The following is a 26,693-nucleotide window of genomic DNA, read 5'->3' as shown; positions in this document are numbered from 1 at the left end:
CCAAACCCAAACCATAATTTTGTCCTACCTACCTACTGAACCAGAACTGAACTGAAAAGGCCTGCCCCAGTATGAGATTAGGGTTGCCAGGTGTCCGGTTTTCAACCAGAATGTCTGGTAAAAAAGGACCCCAGCGGTTCCGGTCAGCACCACTGACTGGGCTATTAAATGTTCGGTAGGCAGCGCAGCGGTGCTAAGGCAAGCTCCCTGCCTGCCATGGCTCTGCGCGGCTCCTGAAAGCAGTGGCATGACCCTTCTCCGGCTCCTAGATGTAGGGGCAGTCAAGAGACTCTGCACACTCCCCCACCCTGCCCCAAGCACAAGCCATACAGCTCCCATTGGCCAGAAACTGTGGCTGCTGCTGCTTCCGGGAGCTGCTTGAGGTAAGCTCCATCTGGAGCCTGCACCCCTGACCCCCTCTGCGCCCAAACACCCTGTCCCAGCCCTGATCTCCCTCCCGCACCCCAAACCCCATGCCCAGCCCCACCCAGAGCCTGTACCCCTGCCGGAGCCCTCACACACACCCTGTGCCCCAACCCCCTGCCCTAGCCCTGATCCCCCCTCCTGCATCCGAAACTCCTCAGGCCCAGCCTCACCCCAGAGCCCACACCCCCGACTCCCCAGCCCAGATCCCCCTCCCACTCTCCAATCCCCTCAGTCCCCGCCCAGAGCACCCTCCTGCACCCCAAACCCTTCATTCCCAGCCCCACCCCAGAGCCCTCACCCCCCTACACCCTAACCCCATCCCAGCCGGGAACCCCCTCCCACATCCTGAACCCCTCATTTCTGGCCCACCACAGAACCTGCACCCCCAGATGAGAACCCATACCCCCTCCCACACCCCAACCCCCTGCCTCAGCGCGGAGCCCCCTCCCATATGCCGAATCCCTCGGATCCACCCCCCAGCCCAGAGCCCCCACACACACCCCAAACCCTTCATCCCGGCCCCACCCCCTCCTGCACCCCAACCCCCTGAGCCAGCCCTGTGAAAATGTGTGAGCGAGTGACGGTGGGGACAACAAGCCACAGAGGAGGGGAATGGAGTAAGCGGGGGGCAAGGCCTCGGATAAGGAGTGAGGCAAGGGGCAGGGCAAGGGCGTTCGGTTTTATGCAAGTAGAAACTTGGCAACCCTAAATGAGATGAGAATAAGACTAGAAGAAAGTCAGCCTACAAGAGTAGGGAGGAAGAAGAGAAGCACAGGAGCTGCCTGTATACCACATGAGGCAGCAACGGGGCCAGCAACAGATGAACCATCTCTGAGAGCAGAGCTGGAATGCTCCCTGGTCCCAGAAGTTAACTATTCGCCCCCACCCTCCCAAAAAAAGTAATGGCTCCCCAACCCTTCTCCCCCTTAGACAGGCCTCCTCCGCCCCCATGCCCAAACCCTGGGGAAGCTCCTCCCTCCAATTGCCCCATTTGAGGCAGGGCCCATGCCGCAAACTTATTTCCCCACTGAAGTAGGCCACAGGCTTCACTCCCAACCCCCCACCCTCTAGGGCAATACCTGATACCCATCTCCAACCACCCCACCCCATCCCCAAGCAATTCTCTCTCTTCACCTACTGCAGCTGGTTATGACAGGCTCTGATTAGAGGAGTGAGAACAAGCTCTGCAAAAGTTTGCATGTTAAACGAACTCGCATGGATCGGTGATGACTCAAGATCACCCCTCTCTGAATTGCTTCTCGGCTAAAACACAACCATACTTTATTAGATTCTGGAAATATGCAACTGGGCTGTGCTAATGTCTTTGGTTTATTTATAGTAATTATATTTCTATTGTAATTTATTACAGCAATGGAGAATCATAAGGAGAAAACAACAAAAATCCCATAAGAATGTTCTTCAAATATGACCATGTAAATAAAATAGCTATTTGTCCAGTTCAGAAACCAGAATCGTGTCAGGGAACCATGCTGCCAATCTGGAAAGGCACATTCAAAGACACCACCCTGAGGAGTAATCTGCAATTTCTTAAGGGGAAAAATGACAAAAGGACAACAACAATCCAGACAAACCCACATCAAGAAGTCTACAACAACACAAGATACTTTGGATTCCATGTTCACAACTCAGGCAATTGCAACAACAATTGATTAAGCTACCTTACTGGAGGCTCGCCTAGAATTAGTCACTGTAAAAAGGAGGACTATTGAACCTAATAGAGGATTCAGGATTTTGTGAAATTGTTGACCCCATTCTGGAAGGGCTGGGGACAAAACTTGCATTGAAATGCTGAAGATGGACGAGACAAAGTTACTGCTGTAGCAGCCACCATTCAAAAGGGGGAATCACAAAACAAGTAAAAGGAAGACTAATTTCTTTGAAAGAGGGTTGTGCCACACAATTTGGCTGATCCATTTTAAGAGAGTAACATTCAGCATATTGTTGCAGGACAAATTGCTCTTCTGACTCTATCATTGAAAGAGATCAAGGAAAGATGCATCTCTTGAATATTTAAAATCAATGATTCTTAAAGTTGTTGGTATGTATGGAATCACTCCTAAGCGTATATGTAGCATTACAACAGATAATGGAGAAAACATAGTGAAAGCAGTGAAGTTAACAACTGAGGACCAGGAAATGGAAGAAGAACAACAACAAATTCAGGTGAAGGATAAATTATTTATTCTTTGGGGAAGAAGTTCAAGAAGAAGATATGGAGCAAGATTGGAATGATTTGACTCCTATGGTTGAAGCAGCTAGCCTTAATATATGTGCTGAGGCCATGGGTGTAACATTGAAGGGAATTTTCTATTTTGCCTACACCTTGTAGTTGAAGACTCTCTGAAAAACGTACAATCTCTGGTATAATTCATAAAGCTCAATATGTCTGTAAAAAATGAGAAAACAAACAATATTGGTAGAACTTAGAAAATTTAATTAAATTAAATTTAAAAACCCACTCTTAGTTTGTCCTGCCAAATGGCTCTCAACTTATAATATACTTGAGTGACTCTTGGAGTGCAGGGATTTCTGCCAGGACATGGCCACCTCAAACCATGAGCAGAATGGAGTGTCACTGAAGGCATCACAATTGCACTGAAACCCGCTAAAGTGATAAGATTCTTCAATATGAAAAACTGACCACATGTGACTTTTATGGTGCCTAATTAAAATGCCAACTGGAAACATCAAAAGTCTCTTCTCCATTTACTGAATCCTTACTGGCTTCAGTGGGGAGAGAAAAGAAAAAAATCTGTTTGAAAATTATATCTGTCTCATGTGTATACCTTGATCCTAGATATCAACTCCTACTGTTAGAAAGGGACAAAGTCAAGTCAAAACGTGGACAAAATTGGAAATGCTTCAGTCATAAGTAAAAATTAATAATGTCATAGAATCAATGTCAGAAACCTCTGAAATTGAAAGATTGGATGATGAATCGGAATATCATCTTACAGCTCATGAAATCTCCAAACACAAATATACCTGAATGAAGGAAAGCCCAAATAAGGATTGGGCCAATTCTTGGTCCATTTGCTGATAAGCCACGTCTCAGTAAGAAAGAAAACATATTGAACTGCTGGGAATGTCATAAAGATGGCATGATCAAGCTGTTATCAATTGTCAGAAATTGTATTGGCAGGGTCAGCAACACAGAAGAGTGTTGAAACAACATTTTCAGGCCTGAAATTTATCCTTTCACCACAGAGTTCCAACATGACAGAGCAAATATTAGAAGATGTTATTTTAGTTCATTCAAACAAATTATTTATTAAAAAAATCGTGTTTATTTGACAACAGAAATACGAGGAAAACTCAAAAAATAAATAAATGGTCAAAAATCAAAATAGTTTCAATTTTAAATTAAAAAGGAGAGTTGAAACTTATTTCCACTAAGATTGAAATTTGATTTGAACCAGTAACAACCATTTTTTTTTTGGATGGCTTGAATATGAACTGAATTTGAACACACCAAATACAACTTGAACACAAACCGAATCACAATAAATACCTGCCTCCAGAGGCCTGAAAACCCCTCTCTCAAAGGAATGAGAAATCAGAACCTCCCCATGATAAGACCCAGTGAATTTCCCAATTAACATTTCACTTCCATAGTTTTTCTGGGGGAAGGCATGAAGTAGTCCAAAAGAAAGTAAAGCTATTATCCAAGCAATTTCAGCAAATGCCAGGAAGAGCCTCTGTGGTAGGGCTTGCAATGTTCTGAGGCACCTACCACAACAGCTAGAAATCAAACAACTTTCACTGCTTTAGAAAAAGCAGACAACAGTCAACAATTTTTTGCCATATTTACACCAAATTTTATCTTCAAATATTCATTGCAATGTTTTTGGAAACTTAACCAAATTAGTATTTGAAAGGTTTATATTAGATTCCATCCATAAACCATGACCTGCCCACTTTCTGCCAACCTCCAAAAAACAACAGCTTTCCAGATAACTGTTCTTTGCAATTCTAGAACACCTTTTCTCTGGTAATGTCAAAACAATTTAAAATATTAATGAATTATGCCAGAAAACACTGTATTGGGCAAAAGAGTTAAATACCCTTTTTGTTTCGGTTTGCATCAAAAAAACTTAGCAGCAATTGGACAACTAACAGTGAACATCAATGTAAATTGGGTAGGATTTGAGGCTCAGATAGAAAAAAGAACACGTTAAGAATTACTTAGACAAATTGGATGTTTTCAGGTTGGCACGGCTGGATGAAATACATCCTAGAATACTTAAGGAAGAGGCTGAAGAGATCTGAGTCATTAGCAATTACCTTTGAGAACTCGTGAAGGATGGCATAGACCCCAAAAGACTGGAAAAGGGAAAATATATATAACCTGTCTACAAGAAGGGGAATAAGGACAACCCAGGGAATTATAAACCAGTCAGCTTAATTTCAGTATCTGGAATGATAATGGAGCAAATAATCAAAGAATTTGTAAGCACCTAGGAAAAAATAAGGTCAGTGCTCATTTCAACTAGAGTAAATGGTGGATTCTCTGTAACTTGATGTCTTTAAATCATGATTTGTGAACTTCAGTATGAGTTATGGGACAATTACAGAAGGGTGTGAATGAGGTTCTGTGGTCTGCAATGTGCAGATGGTCAGACTAGATAATCACGATGGTCCTTAAAGTCCATGAGTCAACTCAGATTTGTCAAGAACCAACCCTGTCAAACCAACCTAATATCCTTCTTTGACAAGGTAAACAGCCTTGTGGATAGAGGGAAGCTGTAGATGTGATATATCTTGACTTTAGGAAGGCTTTTGATATGGTCTCAAGTGACCTTCTCATAGACACAAGTGGTTGGAAAAGTGTACTCAGCATAGTTATCAATGGTTCATAATCAAGCTGGAAGAGTACATTGAGTGGTGTCCTGCAGGGATCTGTCCAGAGTCTGATTCAATTCAATATCTTCAGAAATGATTTGGATAATGGCAGAGAAAGTACCCTTATAAAGTTTGTGGATGATACAAAGCTGGATGTGCTTTGGAGGACAGAATTAGAATTCAAAATGATCTTGACAAACTGGAGAAGTAGTCTGAAATAAATAGGGTGAAATTCAATCATGACAAATGAGAAGGATTCTACTTAGAAAGGAAAAATCAATTGCACAAATACAAAATGGGAAATGACTACCTAGGAAAGAGTACTGCAGAAAAGGATCTGGAGCTTATAGTGGATCACACACTTAATATGAAACATAACAGTGCTGCAAAAAAAGCAAACATCATTCTGGGATGCACCAGCAGGAGTGCTGTAAGCAAAACATGACAAATAATTCTTCCACTCTAATCAGCACTGATAATGCCTTGACTGAAATAGTGTGTCTCGTTCTGGGCACCACACTTTGGGAGAGATGTGGACAAACTGGAGATAGTGCAGAGGAGAGCAATAAAAATCATTAACAATCTAGAAAACATGACTAGAAAAATTGTGTTGATTTATGCTAGAGAAGACGAGGGAGGACACAATAACAGTCTTTAAGTACATAAAAGGATGTTTTAAAGAGGAGGGTGATAAGTTTTTCTCCTTAACTGCTAAGGACAGGACAAAAAGTAAGGGAGATTTAGGTTAGACAAAAAAAAAAAGCTTCCTAACTGTGAGGGTAGTTAACCACTGGAACAAAAAATTATCTAGGGAGGCTGTGGAATCGCTGTCATTGGAGGTTTTTAAGAACAGGTTAGACAAACACCTGTCAGGGATGGTCTAGATAATACTGAGTTCTGCTTCAATGCAGAGGACTGGACTAGAGGACCTATCAAGGTCCCTTCCTGTCCTACATTTCTATGATTCAATGCCTTTACAAGGTAGGCCTATGGTATTGTCTTTCAAACGTGTCATGACAAGACCTTATATTGAATACCATAAAAGGCATGAAAGATTTGTGAGTGACACCAAAGCATTCTGAAAGCATAAATAACTGGAATAATTTATAAGTTATAACTTAATTTATGCACAGGAAGCTGCTTAGATGGCTGGTCAATAGGGAGCTGTCTACCTTCATAAGTCTGTAATATATCTTTCAGCTAAATCTCAGCTCTAAATGCGAAAATCCAAACTTTCAAAAGACATTCCCTAGAGGACTGAGGGTCAATAAATCAAACACCCTTATTACAATGAAGCACGGTATTGTCATCTAGGACAGGTATCATCTGATAATATTCTTTAGTATTTTCCCCACACACAGTTATGAATCTAAAATTGTTACAATTGAATTATTAATTGTTCCAGAATCCCATATCTTGAACACAACAGAATGAAAATTGTGTTTTCATAGAATTTCATAGAATTGTGTTTTCAACAGAATAAAAATATTTGTCAAGAACTGTAAAAAGTATGGTTAGGCTATTAGTATTTCATAATTGTAACAATCAAAAACAGGATATGAGAAATGGAAATACAGGAAATACTGATCCGAACCATACATAACATCATAGTAAAGTTGTTTGGACTTAGTCTCAGGCAAAGATTGCCATTACATAAGGGCTAAACCATAAACAATTCAGAAAAAAACAGTTCAGCCATAGAAAATGATATCTAGCAAAATAGCCATACCAAAAAAAGAGACTTATGTGCTCAAGTTAAACAAGTTACTGTTTAGTTTGCTTATCACACAGAACGGCGAGTGTTCCTTGAAAATGGCAAGACTAATGTTTCTATTGCCTACTTTGGTTCTTGGTTTAAGGGAGGGACTAATCCATCTCCAATTTTATTTTATTTTATTTTCTCTCTCTCTCACTCACTCACACACCTCTATCTTAATTTCACCAAAAAACTATTAATATAAAATTTTATATGCCACTTTTCATCTCAAGCTCAAACTTTTCTGGAAAGCTCAGGGCAATCAATCACACAAGAAGTTTGCAAAGATTCTGGATATTTTAAAATTTCCCTAATTTTCAAAGATTTCCTAACTTTCTTTTTGGCTCTTAACTCACAATGATTGTTCTCAAACAAAGTTGCACTGGTATAAGTAAAAGAATGATTTAAAATTGATGTAATTGAATTGGCACAAAAGCTATGTGGATATCTTAAACTGATATAAACCTATATTGATTTAGCTTAAGTAAATCAGAAAAAAGGTATAAGATGAATCAAAATATGACACTCTACAAAAGTCTACACTGGGACTTGCACTGATTTAACTAAACAGGTATAAGACTGTGTATCAGTGAACAAGGCCTAAAACTGATTTACTTATCATAAATATATGATTTTCTTCACTGCAAATAGAAATTTCCTTCCCCAACTTTTAGAGCAAATTGATTGTCAGATCGTACATCAAAAAAAAAAGATTATATCTTTTTAAAAGAAAAATGTACTTTGGATGCAAACAGAAAAGCAGCAGTAACTCCCTCCATAAACTCCTGTTTGGTAGCTTTCAGCTTTTCTCCGTTGCTAGACTTCAGCTGGTGACGCGGGATTGGAAAATTAGCATCTTCTAGCTCTCAAAAGGAAGAATTTAATTAGTCCAGACAGTTTTCAGTACCTTCTCTTGTCAAGTAACATCACTACCACTGTAGCATACCTTTTGCCTCTAGGCTATTAAGAATAATGTATCACCTATGAATACGGATAGTACACGCTAAGAGAGATTTTCATTCACACTGTTTAAACATTTGTTTTAAAAATACATCTATTTAACATTAAGATCCAACTGATACACCAAAGGAAGGCCATGTTAAAGATTCAAACTCTCCACCTACCCTTTAATTTTTAAGGTCTGAGAGTTAAAACCGTACATTCTCCAAGACACCCAGCAAAATTAGGGAAGTCTACAGTTGACATTCCTGGTATTTCTAAGATACAAATCAAACTCCTTGGCCAACTAGCTGGAGAGAGGGCACAGAAGAAGTCCATTGGCTCTGTGTGTCTGAGGCGAGGGTGTATACACCCTTTCCCCTGCCTGTGATGCCATTTTCTGCGCCCAGGAGCAACAACACCTCCTCTACGCCTCCCATGGAATTAGAGCAGGACCAGTGCATTGGGGCTTTGTATTTGGACCCCAATGCCTGGTAAAGCGTAGGCCCATCTATTCTCCCCCCTCATCCCTTCAACCTTGCCAGGGGGGAGGGGTTTGCAGAGAGTCTCAGTAACAGTGCTGGGATGAGGTTAAAAATAGGGAAGGCCTCAGGGCAGCTCTTCCTAGGTGGCATAAATTACAGAAGAAAGGTTAACTGGAGCTGGACAAGTTACTGCTCCATAGTTTCCCAGATGTGTTAAGTTGTGACCTCATTAAACCACATTCTTGGTGTCTTGTCTTTCTTCTTGGGCAATCTGGGGCAATGGTTCAGGTGGTCTAATTATTTAATACCTGCTTCTGCAGTAGAATATCACTTTTGATTAAAAATATAGGTTGCTGCTGCTTCTGAAGTGTTGGTACCTTCCAGATTCTGTCCGTACACTGCCTCAAGCCCTGCCGCCTGCACTTTGAAAGCATTCATCAAAAGTTTAAATTTCAGTTATTGCTTTAGAATTGAGACCTATCATTTTTCCTTGTTGTTCAGCAACATGAGCTCTTTTAGGATTTCCCTGATAGAGCAATTGCTAGAAGAAATATTTGTTAGTAAAGCTGTGCTTGAGGCTGCATTGCTTGGTGGTAGGGAATCAGTCCCCAGGGTAGACTGTCAGGATCTAAAGAAGGCCGTTCCATCTGTCTTGCATTTATTTTTTGGAAATTACATCAATTTTAGGAAGAATATTTCAACAGTAAAAGAAGTTCTCAGCAAAAATTACATTTTTCCCTCCAAATTCTATAAGCAGCACCTTATTTATCTAAGATAGATTGACTACCTTGTTTGCAGACAAGCGCTCTTCCCCACATCTTATGTGTTTGTCTCCAAACATTTACTAATTAAAAACAACTAATCATATTACCAATACAGAGTCTTTAAACAAGATTGTTTTAGTGTGGGTTTGCTTTTTGTGCGTATGACAGAGAGGAGAAAGAATAAAAATAAGTTATAGTTGCAAGGAAGAGGGACCTTTGAATTCGGGATTACTGCAGCATACTTTCTGAGCATAAATTTGAACTAAAAAGATATTGAATGAACATTACTCTGCAGCCATTCCACATTTGGCTAAGATCCCATCGAATATCATAACCATAACTGAAGCACTTTCAGGATTGGTCAGCAATTATTTGGAAGGGAAACCTCCAAGGAACTTCTAGATGCCACAGGGAACAGTGTCTTAGGCATTCTTCCCTTGTGAATTGGCAGTGGCCCAATGTCCCGGGATATTGACGGGACAATATGCTGCAGAAAATATTGAGCCAGATCTTCAGGTGTTGTAAATCAGCCTAGCTCCATTGACTTTAATTGAGCTTTGTCATTTACACTAGCTGAGGATTTGGAATACCATCTTTCAAATGAGATAAAAAACAAAGATCCAACTCATTGTGATCTTATATCACTTTTAACAAGAATAAAGTTGTTATGAATAGTCTTGACTAAATCCTATTACACTTTCTCCGTGCTTAAAAATCCCTGTAGTATGAACTGGAAAGATTTTTTTTCACTTCTTACCCAAAATTCTTGTATAAGGTTGTTTTGTGATATTCAATAGATGCTGAGTTCCACAGCAGAGTTAACTTCATTCCACTGGTGGGTGAAATGATCCTTATATAGTCAGTAAAATACATTGGTTGTCCTTTTAGAGCAAGTTATTGTCATTACTATGTTATCTTACCCTACATTAATCTACAAAAGTGTGCCACTGTATATAGTAATGGCAGGCATTCAAAACACCAGAAGACAAAAAGGTTAGTATTGTATGTTTTGAAGTGTTTGTATAACCTCTTTAAGAAACTAATATGAGCTTCTGATACATCTTCCCTCCACATCCTTCACTAATTTCCTTACTGAATATGAGAGATCAAAAGCATAAAAGACCAATGAAATCATTTAACCTTTTCTCTACAGGAGAGACTAAAACAAAACATTTTATGTCAGTTGATGGTAAATATACATGAAAAAGAGCAAGGAGTATTTCACCTAAATATGCCACTCCTCTTCAGACATGAAAAACAACATGCATCTCTATGAGCCATTTCAAAAGGTAATAGTTTTTTCCCCCTTATATAAGATGAATTGAAACACTGCACTGGACGAACCAAAGCACACTTTATCAGGCTTGAAGGATTTTATTTTCATCATCTAACCCTAATTTTATAAGAAAAAATTAATACCATATGAAAAGAGCCTTCCTAGTAAATCATACAAACACAGAATCCTTCAGGCAAAATTCTGCCAATTGGAATGCAAGCACAACTCCCCGTGAAGTCAGTGCAATTATAAATGTAATCTCAGTATAAAACTTGACTTTATTGATCAAGTTGTTGGATTCAGTGTGAGGGTCCTGGCTGGTGGTGGTGGCCTGTGATATACAGGAGGTCAGCATAAATGATTTGGTTGTGTCTTCTGGCCTTAAACGTCATGAGACTAATTTGTCCTCCACAACTATGCTACTGAAGTCAATGGAGTTGCAGTAGTGCAACTGTAATGAGAATTAGGTGCAGAAATTCAGAACAACAACAAGGGAACGTTGGCCCCTTCAGTGTATTTTACCTCTACACTACTAAACTTTCTAGGCCCTACATAATCTCACCTCATCTCTCCCATTTTCATCTTGTACATTTTTATAACACTGAACTAAGCAAACTGTGTTCATCTATCACTTAATTGTCTGTACTGTACTTCTCTAGCCTCTGCTACTTAGCAACAAGAATCATAAGAAAGAATACATAATAGGTCAACCTATAAGACTTAATCTTCTGATCATATAGGAATGATTGATGTGTTTCCAGTCATGAGCAAGAGACTGGAGAGAGACAAAACAGTAATGGCCATGTATGGATAGACAATTATTTCTTGGACGACAGGCACAGAGAAAAGAGGCCACTGATTGATAGTGTGCAATTCACATATTATAACCTGACCAATAATGGACAGCCAACAGCCATTATGTAAATTGTTGCAGGGTACAAATGGCAGCGTGGCCTAATGGTTCGAGCATGCAGATGAGCACTACATTTTTTAATTATATGGTAGCTCTGACTTATTGCGTGACTATCATCAGCTTGTTGGCAAATTTATGTCAACAGTTAAATAACTGTTCTAATCCCACTCTGTCCTAACAGGTTCTCAGGTGTGTCTGCTTCATACTAAGTCTATAAAGAGCACCTTACTAAGGCAAAAACAATCCACAAATCAGCGGAAACACTTCAGCATGTTCACAATGCCCAAGCATTGGTACAGCTGTGAAGCTGCAGTAAGTCTTCCTTTTTTATCATCTATACTTTTAATGATCTGAGAATAAAAAGCATTTTAAAAGAAAGAGTGACTTTCTGAAAAACGTATGCAGTGTATATGTAGCTGTGTCAGTCCAGGATATTAGAGAAACAAGGTGGGTGAGGTAATATCTTGTATTGGACCAACTTCTGTCCAAGCTTTATGAGTCACACAAAGCTCTTCTTCTGAGCTGGTCCCTCACCAACAGAGGTTGGTCCAATACAAGATATTACCTTACCTTGTATTAAGTTACATAATGTATATTGATGTAATTTTGTGCAATTGAACACAGTAGGAGAAAATCATTATAACACTATGCTGCTCCTCTGAATTATTTAACTCAAAAGCCACATCATAATCAATGCATGCAAATATATGTTCAATGTAACATAGCCAAGTGTATAATTTAGCTTCATTTTACAAACATTTTAATAGTCGTCAACATAATATGCAAATACTCTGCTTCACAGGCCACAGCTTACTAAAACTTTTTCAGTGCAATACATTTTGGATTCACGAGTATGTTATGTCTTATTTCCTAAAAGCAGCTTGTCAAACAACGTAAAATTTGGTCCAAAAGTTGACCTCCGGCCACAGACCACTTATGAAGCTGGAAAGACTTTTCCAAAGGACTTTTAGAGGAGAGCCAAAAATTTGGTTTTAATGGAAAGTAAGTCATTACTACAACAGATATTGCCTTGCCATCATGATATAGTATACTCTATTAGTACCAACTATAAAGAGCAAATTTACTATATTAAAACTTTGCTAATTCATACTTTTGACGGGAAAACTTAATTTGTAAAATTCAGTAATTTGCAACAATTAGATAATCAAAAACACAAACAGCAAAGATAATATCACAAACCTGTGCTTTCTTCATTTACTATAACACCTATGGAATTATTCTAATCTTGCTTACACCAGTATAAATTACAAGTTAGTGGGTTTATGCCAATGCAAAACTAGTGTAGGTATGGTCAAAATCAAGCCCTTGTAGCTAAGTTGTTGCAATATTCCCCATCCTTGAAGGGTGAGGTAGATTTCCCACCCTCTTCTGGAAAAAACCCTACAATGGCTTTATTACATCAAAACACAAAATGAATGCTATGCCGTTCATCTAGTAATAATTTCATTCATCTAAAAAGCACACAAATTATCCAAAATTAAAAGCTTGCAATTCAGTACAAAAAAAATACAAGAACCTCACAAGCCAGTTCTTACTCCTGCTATGGCCAGAGAGATGCTATGCTCTGGTAATCTCTCACTTTTTGGGTCCATTGGCAGCAGATGGACACAAATTAGGGCACTCCTAAGGCAATTCTAATTTGAACTCAGGAGCTGAAGCCCTCATCCAGCTCCAGGTGAGAGTGTGAAGATAAAGGAGCAAGTCTGGCTTTACACTATCTATATTCAGGCCCTGCACTAAATATAACTTGTCTGGATCCAAGAATGGACCTCTGTATTTGGTATCTGTATTTGGTATTAGCTCAGGTAATGAAAGATTCCAGTTTTCCTGAATCACTGTTTGGATTTGCACTTGTGTGTTCCAGTTCTGCTTTCTTATTTAGATAAAGCCAGATTTTCACTGAGCCATTGACAAACAGCAGTGTCACCAGTCTATGATCTATTAAATCCTTCCAAAATCTATTCTGATTACTTTTTAAGTTTAGTGTCTCTATGGAGACCCTTGTTCTACAAGACATAAGCTATGATTTGATCAGAGTCCACTCCATGATGAGTTATGCAAATTTCAACACACTTACGATAGAGGGATACAAATGTAGAGACACAACTTTCCAGGAGTTTCACCAAGTACCACTGGAATCTGGAGCCCCATTTCTCCTTTTTTAGAGTCAACCACACATGAGGCTGATGTTGACTGCACTTCCCCAATGTGCTTAAGAATATATTAGTTGTTACTTCTTTATAAGCAATGTTGAGTAGTATGTTGAACACCCATATGTCAGAAGTTTAGGATGGATTGCACCAAATAAGTTGGCTCTTTTTCATTTTATTTTCTCCGATTTAAATGGTCAAAGACCACTGTGCTCTGCAGTTTTGGACGTCATTGTGACAGGATATACAGTACACATCTGGGTCCTCAGGAGCACAGACAATGGCCAGGTCAAAAAGTACTGGTGCTGCACACCAGGAAGACTATGGTCTTGTCTATAAGCAGAGACAAGAAGCAGATAGACTCAGTTAGCCTCATAAGAGAAGGGAAAACAGCTGCCAGAGTATGACAACAGAAAGGCTATTGCACAGAGTTCTCTTATTATTTATTTTTTAAAACAATATGGAGGTGTTTGTTGCTCTGTGTTTGGTTCAAGGTGGGGTTTTTGGCTGTTTTGTTTTATAAGTAAAGTTTGGGTGTTTCTTGGAGGAAAATGGGCTGCAAATGCTGCTGATGTCATTCTAGAAAAAAAGAGGAGAGAAAACCCGTTTGGTATCTTCTCTGGAGCAAAGAAGACTTTATTTTCTTTTGGCCCTGAAAAGGCCTCTCTATAGAATGAAGGTAAAAGATTGCAGCCCTGCTCAAAAGCCCATTGAAGTCAATGGGAAAACTCCTATTTGAATGAAGGTCTGAGTCTGGGATTTCTCCTGGCACAAGAAGAGACTGTGTCTTATTTTCTATTATGAAGGCTCTAGACCTCCCTTAAATGGGAACAGATGCAGCAACTGGGACTGTGCCAAACTGTGGAACTGTGTTTTACTCTGGTATCTTCCATAAGAAAGATGGTGGTTGTGCGGCAGAAACAGTAGTCTTGGGAGGGCAATCCAGTCTACTGCTATATTGTAGGGTTTGAATTTGGAACTCCAATAAGCAGGGTGGGCTACAGTTCCCCTCCTTGCTGGTACCAAGGAACCATACAGGAAGACTACTTGGATGACCACTGTGGGCACACTGTCAATGATGATTGAACACATCATTAAAAGAGTGCCATTTGTAAGATCAAACTGCTCAGTGTTCTGGCTCTCCCATTTCAACAGACAAAGCTTCAAAATGAAATATGACATTCAATGAAAAACGCCAAATTAATTTTACAAGGTAATGCTTTATATTGAAGCCTGCCAGGAGACAGTAATGGCTGCAACAATGAGAATGCCAAACACCAATAATAGCATAATTTAAATAAGTAGCAGTAGGTAAAGTTTATGAATAACAGAAGGTAAAGAGATCTCATTTCTTTTAACCAAATTGCAGTCTACTCCTGTGAGTAAAGATTTGCAAGACCAAGCCCTTTGTTAGCATGATATTCTCACAAACACACGCACACACATCTTTGCTACTGAAATGATGCTGGCCCAGAAATCTAATGTGTTCCCTTTCCCAGTATAATCTCTGTGAAATCTAAAAACCTATCATTGATATATTGCTGATTTTAGCTTGACCTGTCAAACGCTAATGTGGTCTTCTAAAAAAAAAAAATGTATTCATCTATGCTACTATAGGGACACTAAACCAGCTTACTCCGAAAATAACGTGTTGTCTATCAAATATTTAAGATGCTGCCCACTGATGCAATTCCTATCCCAAGTTCAAATCAAAGTATTGTAACAAACATTCTTCAAAGAATACAATCCTTAATTTATTCAGCTGAAAGTGAAATTAACTCAGTAAAGATAAACATGAGATCACAATCACTGATCTTTATCATATCTCAGCCACATATAATGGACTACAGTAAGCCACCAGTTATATCTGTATAATCCCTCTGAGAAATTTTGGATGTGTTGCATGTGCGTTGCTCCCCACAGAAGGATATGAGAAGTTAAAGCACACCGCAAATCCGGCTGCATTTGTCTTTTCTACACTGCTCACATTCTATTTTGCTCTTCTGGATCTCAATTTCTCAAATGGTTTGAACAAAGGGGTAGTACACTGCTCCCTCATTCAAATTGCCCAATCTGTCTTCCTCTTCATAGTATTCAATGAACTCCTTTTGAAACCAAATTTGTGAGTATAAGAAATTTGGATGAATTAGTATGCAGCCTGAACATAATGACCTTCAGGTTGCTAGCAGTGCACACATAAGCCAACAGCCTTTACTTGTGATTGAGCTACGCTTATCAAAAATCTACAGAAATATACCAGGTAAACAAGGGTAGGATCTATGGGTTCAAATGGAAGGTGGAGAAAGTATCTTAAGGAAGGGTTGGGGGACTTATTTAGACTATTCAAGCAAATTAAATCCACATTTCCTCCTTTTCAAGGAAGAAATTCTGCCCCCTGGTTTCAATGGGAGTGTGTGCATTTGTCCAAGGTATGAATCTGACCCTTCACATTTCTGAAACAGCAAGGGAATTGGGTGTGCTCGTTAAAGCAGCTTTAACTGTGCAGCCAGCAGTTACTCATCAGATCACAATAGACCTTGCAGATCTTGGCAGCAGTACAGGAGTCATATTTTCACATGGATGAATTGCTTATGAACAATGATGTCGTCTTAGGCACACACAGTTTTTCCTCAACATCAGCCACGCACTTTAAAAAAGAAACACCCTCTTTCAAACATCCTATTTCTTGTACCCATTGTTCCCCTTACAAGATCTAAGGGTGATGACAATGGAACCCTGTACAGTTGGCACTCAAGCTCTGACTTTTTTGCAGTGGGATGGTGGGAGCTAATGCCAGAAACGATCACCAGATCATCTAGTCTGACCTCCTGTATATCATAGGCCACCCAACACCCGCATACCAAATCCAACAACCAGAATTAGACCAGAGTATTACAGCCCACAGAAGACTAGATTATTACGTACCCCAGGCAAGAATAGGTGGGAATAGGTACATACCCTGATAATCCTGGCAAGTGACCCGCTCCACCCACTAAAAATGATGAAAAACCCCCAAGGTCACTGTCAGTCTGAGCTGTGGGAAAATTCCTTCCCAACTCCACATATGGGTAATCAGTTAGATCCTGAGCACATGAGGAAGAACCAGTCAGCCAAGCACCTGGGAGAGAGAATGCTCAATGCCACCTCAGCGCCCTGGCTCTCCCTGACCAATGTCCAACCTCCAGCTGTGGCTGTCCCTGATGCTTCAGTGGAAGAAGATACAACAAACAGAAAACTTCCAGAATACACTGGGGGTGGGGAGAATCCCTTCCAGATCCCTGCAGGTGACCAGCTGAAACCCTGAAGCATGAACTTTTAGGGATGTGAGAGACAAACCAGAAATAAGCTCCAGAGCTGTTGAGCCCTGCCCCCCACAATCAAAAGCAACCCTGTACAATCCCACTCAAAGTTATCCTGCTCTCCCTTCACACTAAGTAAATTGTTTGCCCTCACAACTCCTACTGGGAGGCTATTCCAGAACCTCACTCCTCTGATGGTTAGAAACTTTCTTCTAATTTCCAGCCTGAATTTGTTCATGACTAGTTTATATCCATTTGTTCTTTTGTCAATGTTGTCCTTTACCTTAAATAGCTCTTAGGTCTCCCTGGTATTTACCCCCCCACCCCACATATTTATAGAACAATCAGTCTTCTTTTTGCAAGACTAAACAAGCCAAGTTCTTCTCATAAGACAGGCCCTCCATTCCCCTGAGCATCCTAGCAGCTCTTGTCTGCACCTGTTCCAATTTAAATTCCTCTTTCTTGAACATGAGTGACCAGAATTGTACACAGTCTTAGCAGTCCCTTGTACAATGTCATTAATACTTCTCTATCTTCTGGAAGTGCCTCACCTGACACATTGTAGGATTGCATTTGTCTTTTTCACAGGTACATCACATTGGTGGTTGACAGTCACCCTGTGATCGACTCACACCCCCAGGTCTCTCATCTGTCGCTTCCAACTGATAAGCCCCCAGCCTGCAGAAGAAATTCTTATTATTATACCCTACGTGCATGCCTTGCACTTTATACTATTGCATTTCATCCCATTTCTGTCACTCTAGTCTTCAAGGTCATCCAGATGTTCCTGTCTAATACTCCAATCTTCCTCTGTATTCAAGATGACTCCCAACTTTGTATCCTCAGAAAATTTCATTAGCACACTCCAGCTTTTTGTGCCAGGGTCATTAATACAAATATTGGCTAAGATTGACCTCAGAACCAATCCTTGAGGAACTCACTAGTAACCTCCCTCCAATGTAATAATTCACCTTTCAGCAGAACCTGTTGCTTTTTTCCCCTTTAGCCAATTCCTTATCCTGCTGACAGTGATCCCCATCTTACCTAGTTTAACTAATAATTTCCCTTGTGGTACCGTGTCAAATGCATTACTGAAGTTCAAATAAATTTGATCTACTGCACTTCCCTTATATTAAAAAATCAGTTGTTTTCTCAAAGAAAGAAATCAGATTAGTCTGGCATGATCTACCTTTGGTAAGCCCATGTTGCCTTACTTCCCCTTTACCTCTATGAATTTAATTATTTTTTTCTTTCACAATTTGTTCTAAAACCTTACATACTACTGAAGTCAAAACAACAGAGGAAAAAGCGACCCAGGCAATTACAGACCTATCTTAAATACAGGTACATTAGCTATTCTCCAATCCTAAAATACTACCCCTAAATAGACAAAATTTATTTTAAAATCCTTACAACCTGATGTGACAGGTTACCTAACTGTCCCCCACATTCCGGGGTGCCACCTGATGTACTGGGGTACCAATGAACCCGCCTGTTACACCAGTCTGGGCTCCCTTACACTGCCTTGCTGAGCCAGGCCCTCAAGATCCTTCTAGCACATACACACAAGTAGGGACACACCCAGCTGCAGAAAGACACAGACACTGAGATCAGTTCTGCATGGGAATTGCCCAGTACTCAAGTGCATACCTCCTCTGGCGTGTAAACCCAAAATGGTATTGTACTGCGCTGCACAGGGAATTATACAGCATAAGCTAAATGAAATTCGTCTCCTCCCTCAATGCGGAGGAAAATATTCACAGCTTTCTCCCTCCCGTTTACGAAATCCACAAACTGGTTTTAGAGAAAACAAAACAAGTTTATTAACTAGACAAAATAGCTTTTAAGTGATTATAAGGGATAGCAAACAGATCAAAGCAGATTACTGAGCAAATAAAACGAACATGCAAACTAAGCTTAATACACTAAAGAAACCGGCTACAAGTGGTAATTTCTCACCCTAAATGTTTCTTTAGGCAGATTGCAGAGGTTCTTGAAGACAAGCTGCTCTTGCTTGCAACTTAAAACTCTGGGTATTTCTTTCACAGCCCAGATACCTTTTCCAGCCTAGGCTCAGTCCCGTTCCCACCCCTGCCCCCTGCTGCTTGTCTTTGTTTCTTAATGTTTCCAGCAGTCATCCTGGGTGGGGATTCAGGGAAGAATGAACCCTGATTAACTTCCCTGCCTTAAACAGGATTACATATGGAGAGAATCCTTTGTTTCCCAGTTTGATACCCACCCGCCCATTGGTGGAAAAATACTAGTAGTCCAAGATGGAGTCCAGTACCAGGTGCCATGTTCATGCGACCCTGCAGTGTCAAAGCAGTCATGAGTCAAAGGCCCTCTGAAGCTTCCCAGGAAGGTGGGAAATTAGTATCTTCAAAGACCTATTGTCCTCCCTAATGGTTCATTGACTTGTCCCCACCTGAACAGCCAGACTGATTGCATTTTGTCTAGTGGGTGTTCCCCAGATGCAAACACTTTTGTAATTGATACATAGTCAATATTCCTAAATTTAGATACAAAAATGATACATGCATACAAATAGGATAATCACATTCAACAAATCAGAACCTTTCCAATGATACCTCACATGCACAAAACACATCTTAGTCACGCCATATTCATATCACAATATCTCTATGAAGAATATGGGGCATAGTGTCACACTGGACTACCAATTTCAGGTGTCAGCTCTCTCAGTATTCTGGGATGGAAATTATCTGGATTCCCTGATTTGAGCACATTAAACTAAGTTTTTCTTCTAATTCAGATGTGATAAAGTCTTGTCTAAGAATAATTTTTCAAAGCACTTGGTAAAATTCATAACAGCCATACCGGGTCAGACCAAAGGTTCATCTAGCCCAGTATCCTGTCTTTTGACAGTGGTCAATGCCAGGTGCCTGAGAGGGAATGAACAGAACAGGTAATCATCAAGTGATCCATCCCCTGTCGCCCATTCCCAGCTTCTGGCAAACAGAGGGATGCCATTCCTGCCCATTCTGGCTAATAGCCATTGATCGACCTAACCTCCATGAATTTATCTAGTTCTTTTTTGAACCCTGTTATAGTCTTGGCCTTCACAACATCCTCTGGCAAGGAGCTCCACAGGTTGACTGTGCGTGGTGCAAAAAAAAAAAATATATATATATATATATATATACTGCCTTTTGTTTTAAACCTGCTGCCTATTAATTTCATTTGGTGACCCCTAGTTCTTGTGTTATGAGAGAGAGTAAATAACACTTCCATATTTACTTTCTCCACACCAGTCATGATTTTATAGACCTCTATCATATATCCCCGTAGTCGTCTCTTTTCCAAGCTGAAAAGTCCCAGTCTTATTAATATCCCCTCATACAGAAACCGTTCCATACCCTCAATCATTTTTGTTGCCCTTTTCTGAACCTTTTCCAATTCCAATATATCTTTTTTGAGATGGGGCGACCACATCTGCACGCAATATTCAAGATCTGGGCATACCATGGATTTAGAGAGAGGCAATGTGATATTTTCTGTCTTATTATCTATCCCTTTCATAATGGTATCCAACATTCTGTTTGCTTTTTTGACTGCTGCTGCACATTGAGTGAATGGTTTCAGAGAACTAGTCACAATGACTCCAAGATCTCTTTCTTGAGTGGTAACAGCTAATTTAGAGCCCATCATTTTATATGTATAGTTGGGGTTATGTTTTCCAATGTGCATTACTTTGCATTTATCAACATTGAATTTCATCTGCCATTTTGTTGCCCAGTCACCCAGTTTTCGAGAGATCCTTTTGTAGCTCTTTGTAGTCTACCTGGGACTTAACTATTATTCACTTCCTGGGACTTCACTTTTATTTCTAACAGTAGTTTCATGGGCATGGGAAGTCTGGGCAGCAAGGGAATTGAAACCATTATTAGTTATCCTCATTTTGGCATGTTCTAGACTGTGGTCCTGTTCTACTTCCATGCACTGCAAATTATGACAGAAATAGCTCATCAGGAACATTAGTTGGTATAAAAAGACAGTTTTAAAAAATGACTTCCTAGGAATACAAAGCAGTTCTTGTGCACCTGTCCCCAGAAACAGCTATTTTTTTTCCAAGCATACCTTATAATGTATGCATTGCACATTAATGCTCTCAGGGCCTAGTTCTGTGTGCCTTTTAAAAGGTCTCAACTACAAAGATTTGTGTGAATATGGAAACTGAACTATCCTATCACTTATAGACAGTTCTTCTAGAATAGGGCTGAGACATATTCCCAGGAAAGTAAAGGAGACCTTTATTACCAGTCCCCATATTACAGATGTGCTAGTAGTAAAAGATTCTAGGCTCCAGAACGGTCAAGATGACACCTATCCACATTTTCAAAACAAGGAGGAGGGGATTAAAAGAAAAACAAACCCACATATCTCTCCATGTAAGTCTCTAAGCACTGTTTACATCCATGAGAATATTCTTAATGAGGCACCCGCACTAAGATATTTTGCTTCATAGTTCTTACTTGGTTACATTAATCTAAAACAAAAACACAAAACAAACTCAATACTACTAAATTACATTCTCCAAGGCAAGTTAACCTAAGCCATATGGTATTTTCCCCAGTAGTCACAATATACTGACCTTGATACTAGGAATGTGTGTGCTCTTCAGCTGTAAAAAAAAAATGGTGCTATGTGGTGTACTGGCAAAAAGGACGCAGTGAGAGTGTGCTACACATCTTACAGTACAATCCTGAATGGCCTCAGAGAAGTTAGTTCATCAAAAGTAAAATATTCTATTTACTGTTAATAATTACAATGACAGTGATTGAATAACGATATCACTAAAAAGGCTGCCAAGCTATTCGGACATGTGGCCTGTAATCAAACTAAATAAATCTTAACATTTTAAGGTAAAATTAAATCACTGAAGAGAGGTGATCTGTTCAACCAGTTAATGTTGTTTTTATAAGGTGGGAAAGACAGCAGGATCTAACTGCTTTGCTGTTGTAAATTTCATTTGGGAAATATGTCCCTCCCTTTACACAATCTCTTGGGTAGTATTTCCTCTCTATTTCCATATCATAGGTCATTATAATACACATATAAACATCATGTAGCTCATACAAAGAAGAAAGACCCAAGAACCACAGAAAAATAATAGCTACAAATAATGCATAGCTGTGTAAATGAATGAGGATGGCTTGAGTCTGGTTTTGACCTTTAGTAGTAGTGCAAAATAAGTTCAGATCCTTAGAAGAATCCCAGTCTCCCTCCCCTTTTTATGCTTTGCCATCATCCCTTCTTTCTCAGTTTCTCCTTCTCTGTCCTAGGGGGTGACATCTCAGCCTACATCCTTCTCTATCGTCAACCCAATTTGGTGTCACTAGATATAGGACTCACCTGCAATGTCTATTTTAAAAGGAAAGTTAAAAAGAGCAAATTCCACACTGAACAGGATTGCGACTCGCAAGGTAAGCGGAAGAGACAGATGCAAGAATTGGGAGAATACAGGCAGAGGATTATGTCACACATATTCCCCCCCCCCAATCATCCCACCCCTTCTCCTCTAGACACCCTACCCGGGTGTCACATTAGTTAGTGAAACTACTGTACATCAGTCCAGCACCAAATTTGGAACCGGAGGAGCTGCTTCCATGCAAGCCACATTCAGCAGTTTCCAAGTGAGCAATTGCATCCAAATACCAATCCCGACACAAGACACATCTCCTCTCCCCCTGCATTACGTACACAGGCAAGCAGGAGGGCTTGCAGGGAAAGAGATGGACAATTGTCAGTACTCACACTCAGAATAACGCAAGATGGAAGCAGGGCAGTAACTTCACTGATCAATTCTCACAGGCGCCAGCAAAAATACACCGACTCCCGCTACAGCTGATCCTGCTGGGTCAACAAGTCCTTCAGTGCCTTCCCCCTCTGGATGCACTGTAGAGCAGTAAGGATGGGGGGGGGGAGGCTGTCCCGCTGTTTTGGTTTAAGAAGCAATCAGACCCAGGACTGTCATGCAATAAAACCCTCCCTTCGCTACTGCTGTTGGGCTGCTCTCCAACGCTACCCCGGCTACTCCTATCCCCCGCACGCCGCAGGGAACTCCTGGCTGAGGCCGGTCGGCGTGCCCCCAGCTCCAGCCAGCATCCCAGAAGGGAAGAGCACAGGGCAGCAGGGCGCCGCTTGCTCCCGCCTGGGGAAAGGGGCAGCGCTGGGCTCCCCGCTGGAGCCGCTCCCTACAGGAAGCGCCTACAGGCTGCGATTGCAGTGCAAGGCGCTGCGGCTGCAGCCGGCTCCTGCCATCCCCCCACCCCGCTCCGCGCGCCTCGCCCTACCCTGCCTCTCCTCGCCGCCGAGCCCGACACCTGGCCGAGCCCAGCCAGCCAATCAGCGCAGAGCCCTGGCCCCTGCTCGGGAAGGGAGGGGGGGAGCAAACGAGGAACTACGCCAGGGCGCGCGCGCGGACCTGGCCGCCTCTCCCAAGAGCGGGGGGAGAGGAGGAGTGTACAGCGCGCGCTTGAACCACGCGAGCCCGGGGCTGGCGCGCGCGTCATCTAAACCGTGGCACATGCATTGCAGCGCGCAAGGAGGGCGGGGGGAGAGGATGCAATTGCAGTCGTCACAGGGAAGGAGGTGCGTGGTGCATAGTGCGCCCCAGGGGACAGGGCTCCCGCGTGCTGCCAATTCACACAGCCTTGCCCACACGCCGGAGGCAAGGGGAAAATCTAGTTGCCACACTATTTTAAAGTTGCAGTCAAGATTGCCAAGTCACTCTCCCGCCCCACTTATTGCAGAATATAATGGAGAGGGGAATGGGATGTCCACACTAGAAATGCATGGAGGGAGCAAAGGGAGCTGATACAAAGATTAGATCAAAACTAAGATTATGAATTCTGGTCAGGTGGGAGTCCCACCTGACCAGAAGGGAAGAGCTGGGGGGGGGGGGAGAGAGAGAGGTGAAAATTGGCATGTGTTAGAGACCAAACCCAGGAAACACAGGCACTAAGAAAAGCATAGGAGGCCCAAATCTACCAAGGTACTTAGGCACCTAAATTCCAGTTTTAAGCAACAGAACTCCTGCTCAACTGGAGCCTAACCATGGAGGCAACATCATTTACTCAGTGCCTAAGTTTCTGCAGGAAAGGTTCCCTAAGCATGTAAATTTCTGCCTCTAAGCATGCCTCCCTCCAGGTACCTGGACACTTGTCTCATAGTTAAGCAAACTGGGGGAACACAGGCCCAGTGGTGCTGGGACAATTTGTACAGTCAGGGTGCTGAGAACCCTTGAACTGTGAACCCTGAATATGACGTCAACCACTTCAAGTCAGGGGTGCAGCAGCACCCCCAACACTAGCATCTATGTTCAGGCACACTGGGCCTGATCGAGTAGGTGGGTTCAGAGGCTTCCTATTGGATAGGGTCCCATTCAAAACCAGCCAGAGGAGGAGGTGGTGGTGCTGCTGCCCATCTAATAACTTCAGCCCAGTGATTACAGCACTTACCTGGGTTTTGGGACACTCACATTCAATTCCCCCCTCAGAAAGAAAACGGATTTGAACAGGGGGTCACCCATCTTTCAGTCACGTGCTCTAACCGCTGGACTATGTAATATTCTGATGTGGGATTTCCTCTCTCTCATGTTGAAGCAGTTCCACGTGGATAAACACTTAAATAGTCATTGAGCCAGACAGAGAAAATAAGATTGTAGCTTGGTGGTTACGGTACCGAGATGGGAGACCCAGGGTGCGGTCCCTCTTGCTCTGATCACTCTCACTATTTTTCCAGAGTGCAACAGCTTCAACTGCAGACACTGAGGGAGCCCTACAGCAGAATATCGCATAGCTCAGTGATTAGTACATGCTCCTGAGGAATGTGGGAGAGCCCTGTTCAAATCCCTTGTACCCATCAAAGAGAGGATACTTCAGTCCTAGTCTCCCACACCCCAGTGAAGTGCTCTACTCCCTGGGCTAAAAGTTATAAAGGAGGCAGCAGCTCTTCCCCTGTCTGTTGTGTGGAATGAGGCAAGCACCTAACTCATTCTCACAAAAAACAACTTAGGCTTCTAAGCTGTTTGACTCCAGGAGAGGATTCCTTTTTATGGATCACAAGCAGACACAGATGCCTCCTTCAGGCACACACCCCTCTCCTCAGCATTTCCCATTGGCTAGCTAAGGCAGCTCCCTGTGTAGCATGTTGGCTTGTGTGGCTCCCATTCTTAGGCACCTATCCCTCCCCATTCATTGTATAGGGAGCCTTGGTAGCGGACTCATGCTTTGCAGATTGTAGTGGTGTTTTTGTGATTTCCTAGGTGCCTAAGAGATAGGTGTTGCAACATTCCACATCACAAAGCTTAAGGCCCTTTGTGGATTCAGGACAGAGCCTCTGGGTGCCTCTACAATAGGGGGGAGAAATGGTCCCTGTGTTATAGCATGGCCAGAAACAGTGCAGCACACGTGTTTACGACCATTGTATCATGAAAACCTGCATACAGCAGATTTTCATTACATGATGGTAAAACCCCTTATATCTTTGCTTCTACCAATGCAGCTGCACCATTGGTGACATTTACTGCAACCCAGCTAGTAAGTTTTCTAGTGTGGACAAGGCCTATGTGGATAAAAGGAACAATTTGAAACAACTTTTAAAGGGGGTGAGGACGTCATGTGGAAATCTCAAGTAAAATTGTTTGTCACCACATATCTTACAAACGATCAAGTGAAAACTCAACAGTACATAGTAGAAGAGACAATATGTTCCCAGGCTTGGGAATCGACCATTTACATCCAAGGAACAGAGAATTTAAAGAGAAGTATTTCACTAATTACCCTGGTTTTTAGTTTAAAAATAAATCCTGCAAGAATGTAAATCAAACTCTCTTTTGTTGGTCTTATTATGCCTTTCAAAAGTGATGTGCAAATGGTGGGGTGGGAGGAGGAAAGCAGAAAGTATCTGCTCTTTTCGACCTGTTGTGAGGCTTTTCCTTTTCCGGTCAGAGCAACTATACATTTTATATGTTTTCCCTTCAAACTCTCAACTTTTTAATGTTTCCTGTGGCATTTTAACTGGTCAGATAACACCCTGTTCCTATTCTATGCAGTAAAGAGTCTTACAATAGATCCTGCCTTCAGGATGATGTGATCAGGCAAAAGTATGCTCCCTGGAGCTGTAGCATTCATATATATTTAGCTTAACAAGATCTAAATTATGAGAAAGCCCAATCTATCTCACCTGAAATTTTCATTTGCTCTCCAGGTAATTGCCTCTGTATCAAGATCAGATCTTGTATTTATTATAATGGTGCCCCTTTTATTTCTGATGTAGTGATCTACAGATTAGGCTTGAATATGTCTGTTACCACCATTTGTTCCAAAGAATTCTTCAGTACTATTTATGTAATTATGTGAGAGGTAGCAGAGAGAAGTTTTCAAAATGTTCTTGGCCTATTTGCATGTATTTTTGTTATTTACTTTGACAATGTAGGTTATGGAGTTCTGTGCTGTTTATAAAGTGGATATATAATAAATCATACTATCTCATAGGCTACTATGGCAGTAATTACAAGGGTCAAAATTAATTTGCTGCATCACTGGATAGCTGTTGATACTACTACTATGCCTATAAATATTTAAAGGTTTTAGGATATGTAACACACCTTCCTAAAAATGCACACAATCTTCATACATGGCATGGCACTGATCTTTTTTCCCATTGAAGACAAAGACCAAATGTCCACTAACTTCAATTGGTGCAGAATAAGTCCCCCTGAATAGACATTGCTGATGGCTATACAGTGTGGTAGCACAACCCCATAACCGGTAGGTG

General features: G+C 41.3%; 1 protein-coding gene across 6 annotated transcripts in view; it reads right to left on the bottom strand.

Moving 5' to 3' along the window:
* The window catches only part of MYRIP (myosin VIIA and Rab interacting protein), a 348,736-nt gene extending 325,373 nt beyond the window's left edge, over positions 1-23,363 (bottom strand). For 4 of the 6 annotated variants that reach the window (XM_084621618.1, XM_084621622.1, XM_084621623.1 and 1 more), the window contains exon 1: positions 22,668-23,122. The gene's annotated coding sequence lies outside the window, so the exon portion shown is untranslated. Of the gene's footprint in view, positions 1-17,443; positions 17,491-22,667; positions 23,123-23,206 lie in introns of those variants that run through there. The other 2 variants (XM_084621621.1, XM_084621620.1) reach the window with 2 other exon arrangements.
* Between the last annotated feature and the right edge of the window lie 3,330 nt (positions 23,364-26,693).

This window comes from Lepidochelys olivacea (assembly GCF_965140295.1).
Source record: "Lepidochelys olivacea isolate rLepOli2 genome assembly, chromosome: 2".
NCBI lineage: Eukaryota > Metazoa > Chordata > Testudines > Cheloniidae > Lepidochelys > Lepidochelys olivacea.
Note: the sequence above shows the minus strand (reverse complement) of the source record. Positions and strands in the feature narration are given on the sequence as shown.